The sequence below is a fragment of the Triticum urartu genome, chromosome 1A, assembly GCF_056163025.1.
Source record: "Triticum urartu cultivar PI428250 chromosome 1A, HENAU_Tu73, whole genome shotgun sequence".
Taxonomy (NCBI): Eukaryota; Viridiplantae; Streptophyta; class Magnoliopsida; order Poales; family Poaceae; genus Triticum; species Triticum urartu.
This window is the reverse complement of record NC_141873.1, coordinates 191,141,899-191,155,705: the sequence shown is the minus strand read 5'-3', so window position 1 is coordinate 191,155,705 and position 13,807 is coordinate 191,141,899. Positions and strand designations below refer to the sequence as shown.

The 13,807-nt window shown below is 46.3% G+C and overlaps 1 pseudogene; it reads left to right on the top strand.

The window, feature by feature from the left end:
• Positions 1–10,070, top strand: part of LOC125532765 (homocysteine S-methyltransferase 2-like) — a 49,718-nt pseudogene extending 39,648 nt beyond the window's left edge.
• The last annotated feature ends 3,737 nt before the right edge of the window (positions 10,071–13,807 follow it).

Genomic DNA, 13,807 nt, shown 5'->3' with positions numbered 1-13,807 from the left:
CAGGGTACGGTATTTTTCCTATCATCCTTTCAGTATTTCAATCCCCTGATTGGTTAATTGACACCGGTGCCAATGTACATGTTTGTGCTGACGCTTCCATGTTCTCTTCTTACCAGGCAACAGGGACTTCACTCATGCTGATGGGGAACGGGTCACATGCCATCGTTGGAGGTGTTGGTACGGTTGATCTGAAGTTTACTTCGGGGAAGACTGTGCGTCTGAAGAACATTCATCATGTGCCGTCCATAAATAAAAATCTTGTTAGCGGTTCCCGTTTATGTCGAGATGGTTTCAAGTTGGTTTTTGAATCCAATAAAGTTGTAATTTCTAAGTATGGACAATTTGTTGGAAAAGGCTATGAGAGCGGAGGCTTGTTCCGCCTGTCTTTGTCAGATATTTGCACTAAAGTTATTAATAATGTTTGGCACAACAATGAGTCTGATATTTGGCATTCATGACTTTGTCACATTAACTTTGGTTGCATGACGCGGCTAGCCAATATGATTTAATTCCGAAAATCTCTACTGTCAAAGGCTCCAACCTCGCAAGTCCCATAAGACTGCAGAGGCAAGAGACTTGGCGCCACTAGAGCCTATACATTCTGATCTTTGTGAGATGAATGGCGTGTTGACAAAAGGTGGAAAGAGATACTTCATGACATTGATTGATGACTCCACTAGATATTGTTATGTGTATCTTCTGAAATCAAAAGATGAGGCTTTGACTTTCTTCAAAAACTATAAAGCTGAAGCAGAGAACCAACTTGATCGAAAAATTAAACGGCTTAGGTCCAATCGTTGTGGAGAGTATTTTTCCAATGAATTTGATCTGTTTTGTGCGGAACATGGTATAATCCATGAGAGGACGCCTCCCTACTCACCCCAGTCAAATGGGGTAGCCGAAAGAAAGAACCGAACTCTAACTGATATGGTTAACACCATGTTAGACACTTCGGGTCTATCCAAGGAATGGTGGGGGGAGGCGCTAATGACTGCGTGTCATGTCCTAAACCGAGTTCTCACAAAGCATAAGACCATGACTCCATTTGAGGAATGGGAAAGGAAAAGGTTGAAACTCTCTTACCTACGTATTTGGGGTTGTTTGGCGAAAGTCAATATACCAATTCCCAAGAAGCGCAAACTTGGACCAAAAACTGTGGATTGTGTTCTTCTGGGCTATGATTTTCATAGCATCGGCCATGGATTTTTGATAATAAAATCTGAGGTATCCGACATGCATGTTGGTACGATTATGGAGTCGAATGATGCAACTTTCTTTGAGGACATATTTCCTATGAAGGATATGTCGAGTTCACCAAATCTGGAGATACCTACTCCATCTAGTGAGGAATTCACTGTAATTCCTGAACCCACCATTGCGATGGAACACGTTGAGAATCCTGTTGAGGGTGACAATGGAACTCCTGTGAGAAGTAAGAGACAGATGACTGCAAAGTCCTTTGGTGATGATTTCATTGTGTACCTCGTGGATGACACACCCAGGACTATTTCAGAAGCCTATGCATCTCCTGATGCTGACTACTGGAAGGAAGTTGTACGTAGCGAGATGGATTCCATCTTAGCTAACGGTACCTGGGAGATCACTGACCGTCCTTATGGGTGCAAACCTGTAGGATGTAAGTGGGTGTTCAAGAAGAAGCTTAGACCTGATGGTACGATTGAAAAGTACAAGGCACGGCTTGTGGCCAAGGGTTATAACCAGAAAGAAGGTGAAGACTTCTTTGATACTTACTCACCCATGGCTAGACTGACCACAATTTGGGTGCTACTATCATTGGCTGCTTCCCATGGTCTTCTCGTTCATCAAATGGACATTAAGACAACTTTCCTCAATGAAGAGTTGAAGGAGGAAATTTACATGGATCAGCCAAATGGTTTTGTAGTACCTGGTCAGGAAGGAAAGGTGTGCAATTTATTAAAGTCTTTATATGGCCTTAAACAAGCTCCTAAAGAGTGGCATGAGAAGTTCGAAAGAACATTAATTGCTTCCGACTTTCTAGTAAACGATGGTGACAAGTGCGTGTACTATCGCTATGGTGGGGGCGAAGGAGTTATTCTTTGTCTGTATGTCGACGACATACTGATCTTTGGAACCAAACTTGATTTAATCAAGGAGGTTAAGGATTTCTTCTCTCGTTGTTTTGAGATGAAGGATCTAGGAGTAGCTGATGTTATCTTAAACATCAAGCTGTTGAGAGATGAGAATGGTGGGATCACAGCGCTTCAGTCTCACTATGTGGAAAAGGTCTTGAGTCGTTTCGGGTATAGCGATTGCACGCCTTCTCCAACTCCATATGATGCTAGTGTTTTTCTTTGAAAGAACTGACGGATTGCTAGAGATCAACTGAGGTATTCTTAGATTATTGGCTCACTTATGTATTTGGTGAGTGCCACGAGGCCTGACATCTCTTTTGCTGTGAGCAAGCTAAGTCGGTTTGTGTCAAAACCGGGAGATGATCATTGGCATGCGCTTGAGAGAGTTATGCGCTATTTGAAAGGCACCACGAGCTATGGGATTCACTACACCGGGTATCCAAGGGTACTGGAGGGTTATAGTGACTCAAACTGGATATTTGATGCTGATGAGATTAAGGTCACAAGTGGTTATGTTTTTACACTTGGTGGTGGCGCTGTTTCCTGGAAGTCTTGCAAGCAGACCATCTTAAGGAGGTCAACTATGAAAGCAGAACTCGCAGCATTAGACACTACCACTGTTCAAGCAGAGTGGCTTCGTGAGCTCTTGATGAACTTACCTATGGTTGAAAAACCAATACCCCCTATCCTGATGAACTATGATAATCAAACTGTGATCGTCAAGATAAACAATTCTAAGGACAATATGAAATCCTCAAAGCATGTGAAGAGGAGACTGAAATCTGTCAGAAAATTGAGGAACTCCGGAGTTATTACGTTGAATTATATCCAAACGTCGAAAAATTTGGCCAATCCCTTCACAAAGGGTCTATCACGTAATGTGATAGAGAATGCATCAATGGAGATGGGTCTGAGACCCACCGCATGAGTTGTCCATAGTGGTAATCCACTCTATGTGATCAGAGATCCCGTGAAGTAGATGTGGGAGACAAGCTGTTGGTCAGCTAGGAGGAGAGTATCCCTATATTACCTATCCCACTCCATGAAGATGCAATACTCTCCTGATCTGCATGGCAGGTTGATACTTATCTTAATGTGTTCCAAGTGGTTTATTCGGGTAAGCAGAGATGTTGTCCTGCAGAACATCTTCTGAGGAACACACCTATATGAATTTGACTGTTAACGTCGCAGTCTGTGAGAATTGGGTGTTCCCTAATAAATTCATGAAAAGGCCCTGGAGTATGACGTATACGCTCCACCCGCGGGGAAGCCTTGCGACAGCCTAGTATCGGTCAAGAATTTGTGTGAAACTAGTCTCGCGGAAAACTTGTAGTTCAAGGCATAGTCCACTATTCAAGTTGTGATCTAGTGTCGCATAAATCTCTAAGTGGAAGTTCAACTTCAGATTCTCCACTAAGCACCGGTATATAAACAATGTTTTGGAACTAAATGATGAGATGTGCCAATGAGACTTTGTGGGGGATTGTTGGAATTTTGCTAGTAGGCCTTTGGCCCAAAGCCAAACTAAAATTATGAAATTCTCTTGGCCCATTCATGCACACATGTGAGTGGAGTGAGTGAGACTAAAGTTTAGTCCCATCCCGGAAGTTGGGAAAGAGTTGCACCTCTTTATAAGGTGAGCTCTTCTACCACTTGTATGAGCATGAGAAGAGGAGACATACACCCGCGCTCCTCCTCCTCGCTCGCCTTGCCACGCCACGCCTCGTCACGACGCGCCGCGGGATTGAGCCGAACCGAGGACAGAGCTATGCACGTTGTTTATATTTTTGCTGCTCGGGAAAAAATAATGAGTCATTAATTAATAATTAATGGACGCGTTAATTATTGAACCATTTCCGATTCTTTTGGATCGTGATGACTCGGACGTGGGGTTTACTCCCACGACCTACCCGTCTCGCACTATATAGTCAGGCAGGCGTCTACCCTAGCCGCCGCCGCCGCTTCGTATGGTTTCTCATCATCGTTCCAGATCATTGCGCCGCCAAGCAAGTCTTCTCCATCCCTCCTTTCGGCGTGCATCGGGAGAAGGGACAGCAGGCCTCCGGAACCCCGCCTCTCGTGATTCTGTACGGGAGAGGGGCGATTAGGTTTTTGGGGAGCGCACTCGCGCGACTGCTGGCAGCGACGACTTCGCGAACGACGACTTCTTCCCCGACCTCGGGAACCTCATCCTCGACGACATGGACGACAACGTCAACGCCAGCGGTGCTGCTCCCGCTGCACCGTATGTGATTCTATCCTTCTTGTTCGAGATCGTGGTAGAATTCATGTTTCTAGTATGTGCCCTAGATGTGATCTGTTCATCTGCTATGCTAGTTCACATGATTAGTTTAATTTCTGCTATTGTAGTCATGATTTATCTTCTAATTATTCGGATTAAATCTCGTAGTAACTTGCTTATATTTCTAACACATCTTGTAGAAGCCATTCGGCTGATGCTTACGCGCGGCAACACTAACGGCAACCTTAGAGAAACCATGGAAGAGTGCGATGAAGAAGAGGATATGTTGAAACCGTGAGTCCCTCGCCGCTGCCCTTCTCTCTCTATCACTCAGCTCTCTCTCTCTCTCGTCGTGGCTCACCCAAGGAAGAAGGGAAGAGGAGGAAAAACACAGTGGACACAGGGATGTTTCCGGCGCACGAACGCCTCCTTGATTCCTCAAGCACGAACACAACTGTGTCGATCCATTACAACGTCACCATGCGGCTATATAGCCCCGAGTTGGTGCCCTGGACACGCACCCATGCCTCCACTCGCCCGCGATCATCTTCACGTCCTGCATGCTCCGGCCGCGCCCGCTACGCACCTGCGCGCCCCCGCGTCTCGCAGTGAGCACCAGACGAACGACCCCGATCGCCCCCGCGTGGCTCACCAACAGACAACACACACACACACCTACGATGTACTGGCCCACGGACACGCCCGTGCACCCCACATGCACGCACACACTCGACTCGCCGCGGACCTGACGCGTCCAACTCGCCCGGCGCGCGCCCATACACGCGTCCGACGGGTTCGACACCTCGCGGCGGCTTATTGCCCAACACACGCGCCCTAAGCCGCGGCTCAGAGCAGTCTAGCGTTCTCCACGTCGTCCACGAGCAGGGCTCGTTCTGCCACCCGCGCCTTCTTGAGCTGCGGGCACTCGCGCTTGAAATGCCCGTGTTCGCCGCACTTGTAGCACCGTCCCCGCCGGTTGCCGCCGAGGCCCGAGGCTTTGCTGCGCACGTCTTCGTCGTCGTCCTGCGCTCCACCTCGTCGCTGCTCCCGCGCCCGCCATTGTGCCGCCGTGTATAGCAGCTCGCCGCCTGCCCGCTCACCGCCCGCCTGCCCGCGCGGACGCAGCCGCTCGCCGAATGCCTTCAGGCGTCCCAGCTCGTCCTCGAACAGCAGCATCGAGAGGTCGCTCCCAGCCCAGCGTAGCGCGCCGCCATGCCGCTAATCTTCCCGGCGAAGGCGTCCAGTGACTTCCCGCCATCCATCCGTAGGAGTTCGAACTCGCTGCGCAACATGCCCAGCCGTGCCGCCCGGACGCGATCGGCCCCGACAAACTGGGCCTTGAAGCTGCTCCAAATTCCGCCGTCGTCTTCTTCGCAGCCACCTGCAGCAACAGATCGTCGATGAGCACCCGGAGTAGGTAGGCCCGCGCCGGCTTATCCTTCTCGGCGATCACCGCCGACGCCGCGTCCTCCGGCGGCACCACCGCCTCCCATAGCCCGGCGACGTCCAGGCCGGCCTCCACCTTGATGGCCCAGGTGGTGTAGTTCTCCCCCGTGAGCACAGGCGCCAGATGCGACACCGAACTGCCCGCTCCCCCGCTGTATGGGACGATCGACATCGCCGGCACACCCTGACCTTCACGTGGCTCTGATGCCAATTGTTGGAACCGCGAGTCCCTCGCCGCTGCCCTCCTCTCTCTGTCACTCAGCTCTCTCTCTCTCCCGCTGTGGCTCACCCAAGGAAGAAGGGAGGAGGAGGAAGAACACAATGGACACAGGATTCCTCGAGGATGAACTCGACTGTGTCGATCCATTACAACATCACCACGCGGCTATATAGCCCCGAGCCGGTGCCCTAGGCATGCACCCACGCCTCCACTCGCCCGCGATCGCCTCCACGTCCTGCATGCTCTGGCCGCGCCCGCTACGCACCTGTGCGCGCCCGTGTCTCATGGTGAGCACCAGCCGAACGACCCCGGTCGCCCCCGCGTGGCTCGCCAACAGACAACACACACACACACACCTATGGTGTACTGGCCCACGGACGCGCCCGTGCACCCCACACCCACGCACACACTCGACTCGCCACGGACCCGACGCGTCCAACTCGTTCGGCACGCGCCCATACACGCGCCCGATGGGTTGGACACCTCGCCGCGGCTTATTGCCCAACAGGATAATGACCACAACAGTTGAAAATTTCAATCGGAATATGCATATACACCCAGCCATCATGGGGACAACAGGGATGAAGCCGATCGACTACTTAAAGTGGAGAAGCTGTTACAACACCCCATCAATTACTCTTTCTCGGAGAAGATGAATAGGTAGAGAAAAAACCCACCAGTAACTTGTGCCAATGAGTTGAAGGGGAGGTGACCAAGACGAAGGAAATTAAGGAGATAAAAGAGCACAGAGTGCCAATCAGAGTAAGGCAAGGGAAACAAATAGTACCGGCGTATCATGGAGGAGATGAGTAGTCAATCCGCCCGTGAGTCTTTGAGGCAGATTTTATACCTACAATATGCATGCAGGGTAAAGGGAGGAGGGGCTGAGGGTCTGCAGCAGAGGTAGCAGCAAGGTTTTCGTGGCTCTACGATGGCCTCGGGATGGGGTGTGGAGGGCAGCTGCGGCTGGGCCAGGCTGATATAGTGATATGGATGGTCGGAGGAGACCGCCTGGGCAAAGCCGACGGTGGTATCCATGGAGAAACTATTGGCATGCGGAAGGAGCGGCGTCACAACACGCATCGAGTCTCCTTTTTGGGTAGTGGCGAGGCCGCTCGTGCCGGAGCTCACTTCCGGCGGCAGCATAACCAGAGGGAAGATGTGGTGCAGTGCAAAAGGCGGCAGCGTTCGCTGGAGAGAAAATGCGATGGGAGGGCGTGGAGACTTTAAGACTGCCTCGTACGTTACAGAAAATGAAAGAAGAAAGGGAGAAGAAACGGCGACTTGGCAGCGCGGTAAACAAAAATTGAATGGAACGATTTGTTGGTCTGCTAGTCTTCTTGTCTTCGGCTTGGTAACAGAATGCTTGAAAAAGTTGTTGCTGTGGCAGGGAGTGATGATGAGGTGGGGTCGTTTTGTTAGGTGTATAGAATAGGAAAAATAAAATAATTAATGATGTGGCATGTATGATTAGGTGGATAAGCTGCATGTCAAAAGAAATACGGAAACACTAACGCCTACACGTGTGGCACTTTTGCAACTCGTCTACACGTGTGAATCATCGTCCAGTGCAGTTTGCATGAATCTTGACACATTGAGAAAGAATTTACATGCCACGTGGGATAGGCTTGGTGTATGGGTGTTGGAGAGTTTGCCCACACGCCCGCATCACGCTGTTTGCCAGCTGTATTGTGTGGGCGAATTAGTTTCTGCCCACACAGCCATCACCTAGTCCATGCGCGTGTGGGCGAATTGTTTTTCGCCCACACGACACTCCTATATTATGGATGACAACTGCAGTTACGCGAACGTGGCAACTAGGTAAACACACATAGCAACTGTGATTCTTTGCTAGACGGCAACTGCAGTTGCGCGTACGTGGCAACCAGATAAACACACATGGCATCTGTGATTAACCATACATGGCAATTACGATTGGATCACACGTGGCAACTAGATAAACACACACGGCAACTACTGTTTGACCATATGTGGCAAGTAGTTAATCACACACGGCAACTACGGTTTGATTACACGCGGCAACTACCATAAATTACACATGACAACTATAGTTAATCAAAACAGATAGAGTTACCATGCTTTTACAACTACATTTGCCATCTCAGATAACTACATCTGTCAACCAGGATGACAACTAAATCGTCATCCCCGCAGGTACCTAACGTAGCTGCACCAGGACGTGTGGGCATTTTTGTTTCATGCCACACGCGCGGGGTGGAGATGAGTAGTATTTGTTGGGCGTGTGGCACGAAGTAGTCTCGCCCACACGTGTGGGCAATTCTAACGTCCGCCCACACACAACCCATGTGGGCGGTCTTCTACTCACACCACACACGATGTGTTGGCGCATGTCGAATATACCACACGTGTGACAGTTATCATTGTCAAAAAAATACAATAATGTGGATGAACTATTTACGTATTGTAGATTATAGATACAAGCAGCCGATCCAAACAACGCTTCTAAGCCTACACGTACGTACTAGACCTCCTAATACTATCAGGACTCATATTCAACCAGACACGTACAGCAACCTAGCACCTGTACTACTTGGACTCTGACCAGCCATGTACTTGGCCCAAGACCAAGGACTAAACGTCCTAGCACAACTCGTACATGCACGTGCTAGTACTTCACTAACACATGCACTACCATTAATGCGCTATAAACTCAAGATTACTCTAACAGGAATGATTATCTGTTCTTATTTTTATTAGAGTTTTCGGGATAGTTTACATCTGACTGAATGCTTGCAATGGTGACTATGGAAAGGAGGGTAATTTAGAGTATCTGAAAGACTTCCTTAGAAGGAGGCTTTAAGTTCTTGCTGAAGCAGGGCCCGATGTTATTGTTTTCGGAACGATTCCAAAAAAAATTGAGACATAGGTATGTTTGGGAACTGGAATTGGATTTGATAACATGATGCAGATTTAAACTAAATACATAAAATGGATACACAAAACTATGTCCATTTTGTGCATAGGTACGTATATTCTCAATGAACCTAGCATTGTGACTTGCTTGATCAACGCTTGATAATTAGTTTAACTTTCATCCTATGTGATCAAACGTATTTGCTTAATACATGTTGTGCACATTAAGCATTTGATAAACCATTGTTTAGCCCTCCTTGTGCTGTGATGATTCCGTTTATAGAGCATAATTAACATATAAATGTTTGCTTAATGTACATCTCAAGTACGAGTTGATTTCTGTGAAACATCCCTAAATCTAATTGTTGAGTATTGCTGACCTGATCAACATATTTGTAATACATCGTATGGTCTTCTGCAGGCATATGTTGAGTTGCTAGAAGAGTCTAATTTGTGTATTCCAGCATGGTTTGCTTTCCCTTCGAAGGATGGAACTAATGTAGTAAGCGGTGATTCCCTGACGGAGTGTGTTTCTATTGCAGATTCATGCAAGGAGGTTGGCCTAGTTGGTATCAACTGCACTCCCCCGAGATTTATCCATGCATTAGTCCTATCAATCCAAAAGGTATCTCCCGTCATGGTTGCATTGACCCTTAAACATCGCTGTACAAGTGTACATGTTATGCCTGATGTATTTCTACTTTATGCTGTGCAGGTAACGAACAAACCAATATTGATATATCCAAATAGTGGTGAGAGCTATGATCCTGTAAGGAAGGAATGGGTGGTAAGTATCAGCTAAAGAATCATGATAATTTAGCTCCTGTTCTTGTAGAAAAGAAAATTGATAGGAAAACAAAGCAGCTTCTGTTCTTACCAAGGCAACATGTGTGTTCCGGATTCCGTAGATGAGGACAAGTGGTCGAATTTGTTCTAGTAAAATTACAAATAACGAACAGTGTCCATATGCAGTCCATAACCACAAGCTCATGGATACTTTATGCAGGCTTGCTCAGGCGTTTCAAATGAAGATTTTGTTACACATGTGAGAAAATGGCATGAGGCTGGAGCCTCCCATATAGGGGGTTGCTGTAGAACAAGCCCGGACACAGTACTAGGCATATCGAAGGCTCTGCATCTGCATGGACTATAATCAGTGGAGACTGGAGAGTGCTAGAGTTGACAACTGTTTTGGGCAAAGTTGCTAATTCCATTCATGTGTGCACCACTGCCAACTTCTTATGGGCTACGCGTGAGTTTTTATCTTGAAAAGCTGCTGAAGACAGGAAAAACTGATATTGTGTTACTCTTTAGTTAGTTTGAGCCACCATTTCCTTATACTGATGAGATGATGTGAGGCTAATTGGGGATCTAGGACAGCTGTGACTCCCTTGTGCTTTTCAAATTCTTTTTCCCCTATTTTACCTCCAGTATTCAACTTTTCATGCCCAAATTTGAAGCCAAATATATGAAGCACCTAGACTGGAAGCAGTCATGCTGGCTTTAACTTGACTTCATAAATGGTAAGTTAATTTGGGCACATGCTTCGTAGGGTGGTTAGCAGAAGGAAAAATATCCTAGTCTCGAGCGGAGGAGATGGCATAAGATGACTTCGATTGAGTGGTGCTGCTTGAGCACCTAGTTTCGAGCTCCGAGGTGAAAACCCTAGGTATGACCCTAGTTGGTTGTACCCGACAATGACGGTGTTTTTTGCACCATTACCTGTTGATTGTTCGGAGGTTGCTCGGACTAGATCTTAAGGGTGAAAACCCATGATCCGGAGGTGGTTGGATCCGGCGATGACGGTGTTTGCATGTCGCTCCCTTCCTGGAGGCATTGCTTTTGAAGAACTTTTCTGATAGTCCTTGTTTGTGCTGATGGTCGTTGTTGTATATCGTTGATCGTTGTTTTGATCGCTTCAGGTTTTTTTCCTTTTCTCCCTCCGCATGGCATAGCTTTGGTCTTCTATGACTTTATTTTTTGCCCGCGGGGTTTTTTGTGTGTGTGCGTTGTTGTTGGCTGTGTGCATCCTAGTTATGCAGAGGCCGGGTGTGCTCATTATGTTTGTATCCCCTTGATGCTTCATTATAAATCAATAAAAGACACCCTTTATTGAAAAAAAGAAGGAAAAATATCCAAGAACCGAGAAGTGTGGCTTAGATCGCTAAAGTGGGTGTCTTGCTTCTCTCTCTGTTTTTTTACACACCCACAAAGGTTTATATTAGATAAAACGATAAGGTATAGACAACCTTAGAACTAAACTCAGGAACACAGAAATTATTGTCGTGACGCCACGTTTTGGGTCATACTAGCATATACTCTTGTTATCTGCACCGCAGGACCAGGTGGATTGCTTTTCTTTGCATGGTAATACGTGTCTCATCTATAATACCTAAATAGTTCATCCCCACTATCTTATTTCTCTTGACATGCAACCTATTCACATCAGCAAGTTTGCCACATCATCATTCTACAACCGGCTTACATGCGGGGCCAACCAAAGTTCAGCAACGCATAGAACAGCCACCTCAGCGATAAGTTATATCAGTTTACAGGAGAATCCAGCGGACGCTCGCCAGTGGTACATTTTATAGAAAGTTTATAAAAAATAAAGAGTACAGGAGAAAGTCCACCCACCTCGTGCGTGAATCATCTCCCCAATTAACTTCCCACCCATCTCCAAGTTAACTCCCTCGCCCATTGATTTCCATAAGATCCTATTCAACTTCTCCGCATAATTGCAGGGGTAACAGATGGAGCGTTCTCCCCTTTAAGCTTCCGTCCAGGTTTCGTGCTTACCATGCTGGAGACGATGAATTTTGAGTCCCAGCAATGCACGACGTCGCCTGCATGTAAATCTTGAGAGGAGGCGTAGTGTGAGGCTTCTAGAACCAGTCCGTCATCAATGGGAGACGCCCGCCTCCGTTGCGCCACCATCGCCCTGCAGCGTCGCTCTCCTCCTCCTACCTGACTCTAACTGTGTTCAACAACTGTCCGCCTCATCGTCACCGTTCCTATTCGCCATGGCCAGTCCATCAACATCTGCACCTCACCACAAGGTACCCTCACCCGCCCTAACTTGCCATTTGCCGCCGGCTGGACCCGATACATGTATGGGTAGATTGATCCCATCCCTTAGCGCCACGAGCAGCGGAAAACTCACGCTGCAACTCCCCACAAGCAATTGACTACCTTGGCTAGCTCTTGAAGCCATGAATAAGAGTAAATGATGTCGCTCCTGTACTGATGTTTGGGTATTGTATCGTCAAATCTTTGCGTGCGTGAATATCCTTCCGTGCAGGTTGATTCCCCAAATTGATTATTTTGTGTTCCATTAAAAGTTCAGTTATCAACTTTTCTTTGTTTTAGATTGTAAATTTATTGTAGACTTGCTACTGGTCTGATTTGTTAGAAGGGTTGTATCATCCTTTCACAGATTGTACCATCGTGTGCATTGCTAAAAAGGACCACTGAAGAAATTGCCTTAGAAAATGCACAAAGAATTTTTTATGGTAATGATGCCCATAATCTTCTTTGTTGTTCAACACATCTACTATTTGTAAATACTGGTGTGTGCTGAATGTACTTCTGATTAATCAAAATACCTTATGTTTGCAGGTTACTTTTTCCTAAAGTTTGCAGTTGTCTTCCGGTCATCCTCATATGATACTTCATGAGTTAATTTAGCACATATGTGGAACAGAGAATGTTGACAAGAAGTATGGGTCCGACCCATTGAAGGAAGGTGATTAAAAAAACATTTGAAGGAATTTTTTTCATATGCTTTTTCTATTTGTTATCTACGATGACAACTTTGGTGTTCGTGCTCTCAAATGCTAATTTCCCATCTATAGAGGTAAGATCATGTCCTCCTATAATTATCATTACTGATTGTCATTCTTTGATTGCTATTAAATTGTTTCAGTTCTACATCTTCAGTTCGGCTTTGTACAATTTGTAAGATTTAATTTACTAATGCCTCTTTGTTGTCATAGTTGTTCGACTTAGGCTAGTCACAATGGGCAAGAACATAAGCTAGTAACTTATACACTTCCCTAGACTATGTTACTACCTCCATAGTGGGTAGGAACATCTATGTAGTGTCATGCAACGATGTATTTATTAGGTTGTAGACTCATTGTTTCTTGGAGTGTGTGATGTTCCGGTAACTTAGCTAGTTACCACAAGCACCTCTCTCTTCATTAAATATGTGCCACATAAGCAAAGTTGTATTGGAGTGTGTGATGTTACTCCTAAGTTCCTCTCCATTGTGACCAGCCTTAACGTGCATGTCCTTATTTTCAAACAGGTTAACCCAACTAACAAACCTGGAATAGAATAGAGATAATTTGTAAAATGCTTATGGGATACCATGTTTAGTTATTGAACAAAAGTTTCATCACCGTGCTAATTTTAACAGTCTTCTCCCTTGATTGGTTTTGCCTTACTAAGTCAAATTGTATTACAACTTTTTTCTATCCCGAAACTTAATTTTCTACCTGATATTCTATAATATTGATTTCACAAATTTTAGTAGGGGTTCAATCTTTTTGCATAAATTATGGTACTACCTAAAATGGTATGGTTCTGTTCTTACCATCATGCAACTCACACTATATTTTTTTTCACTTCTCCACTGCCAGCACTATGTCCTCTGTTAATGCGGGTGGCTGTTTGTTATCCTCATCAAATGAAGATAAATAGTGAGATATGATGTGGGCAACTGAGAAGAATCATTACCACCTCCCAAGCAAACCTCCAACTCCTATTTGAATTGTGGTATATTCATTTGGTCTTTGTAAGTGAGATGTTCCGGATGTACAGATGAATGGCGGGGTCACTGTATTTAGTAAATGGGAACTGACGCACTAGCTAATGTTCATATTTTAT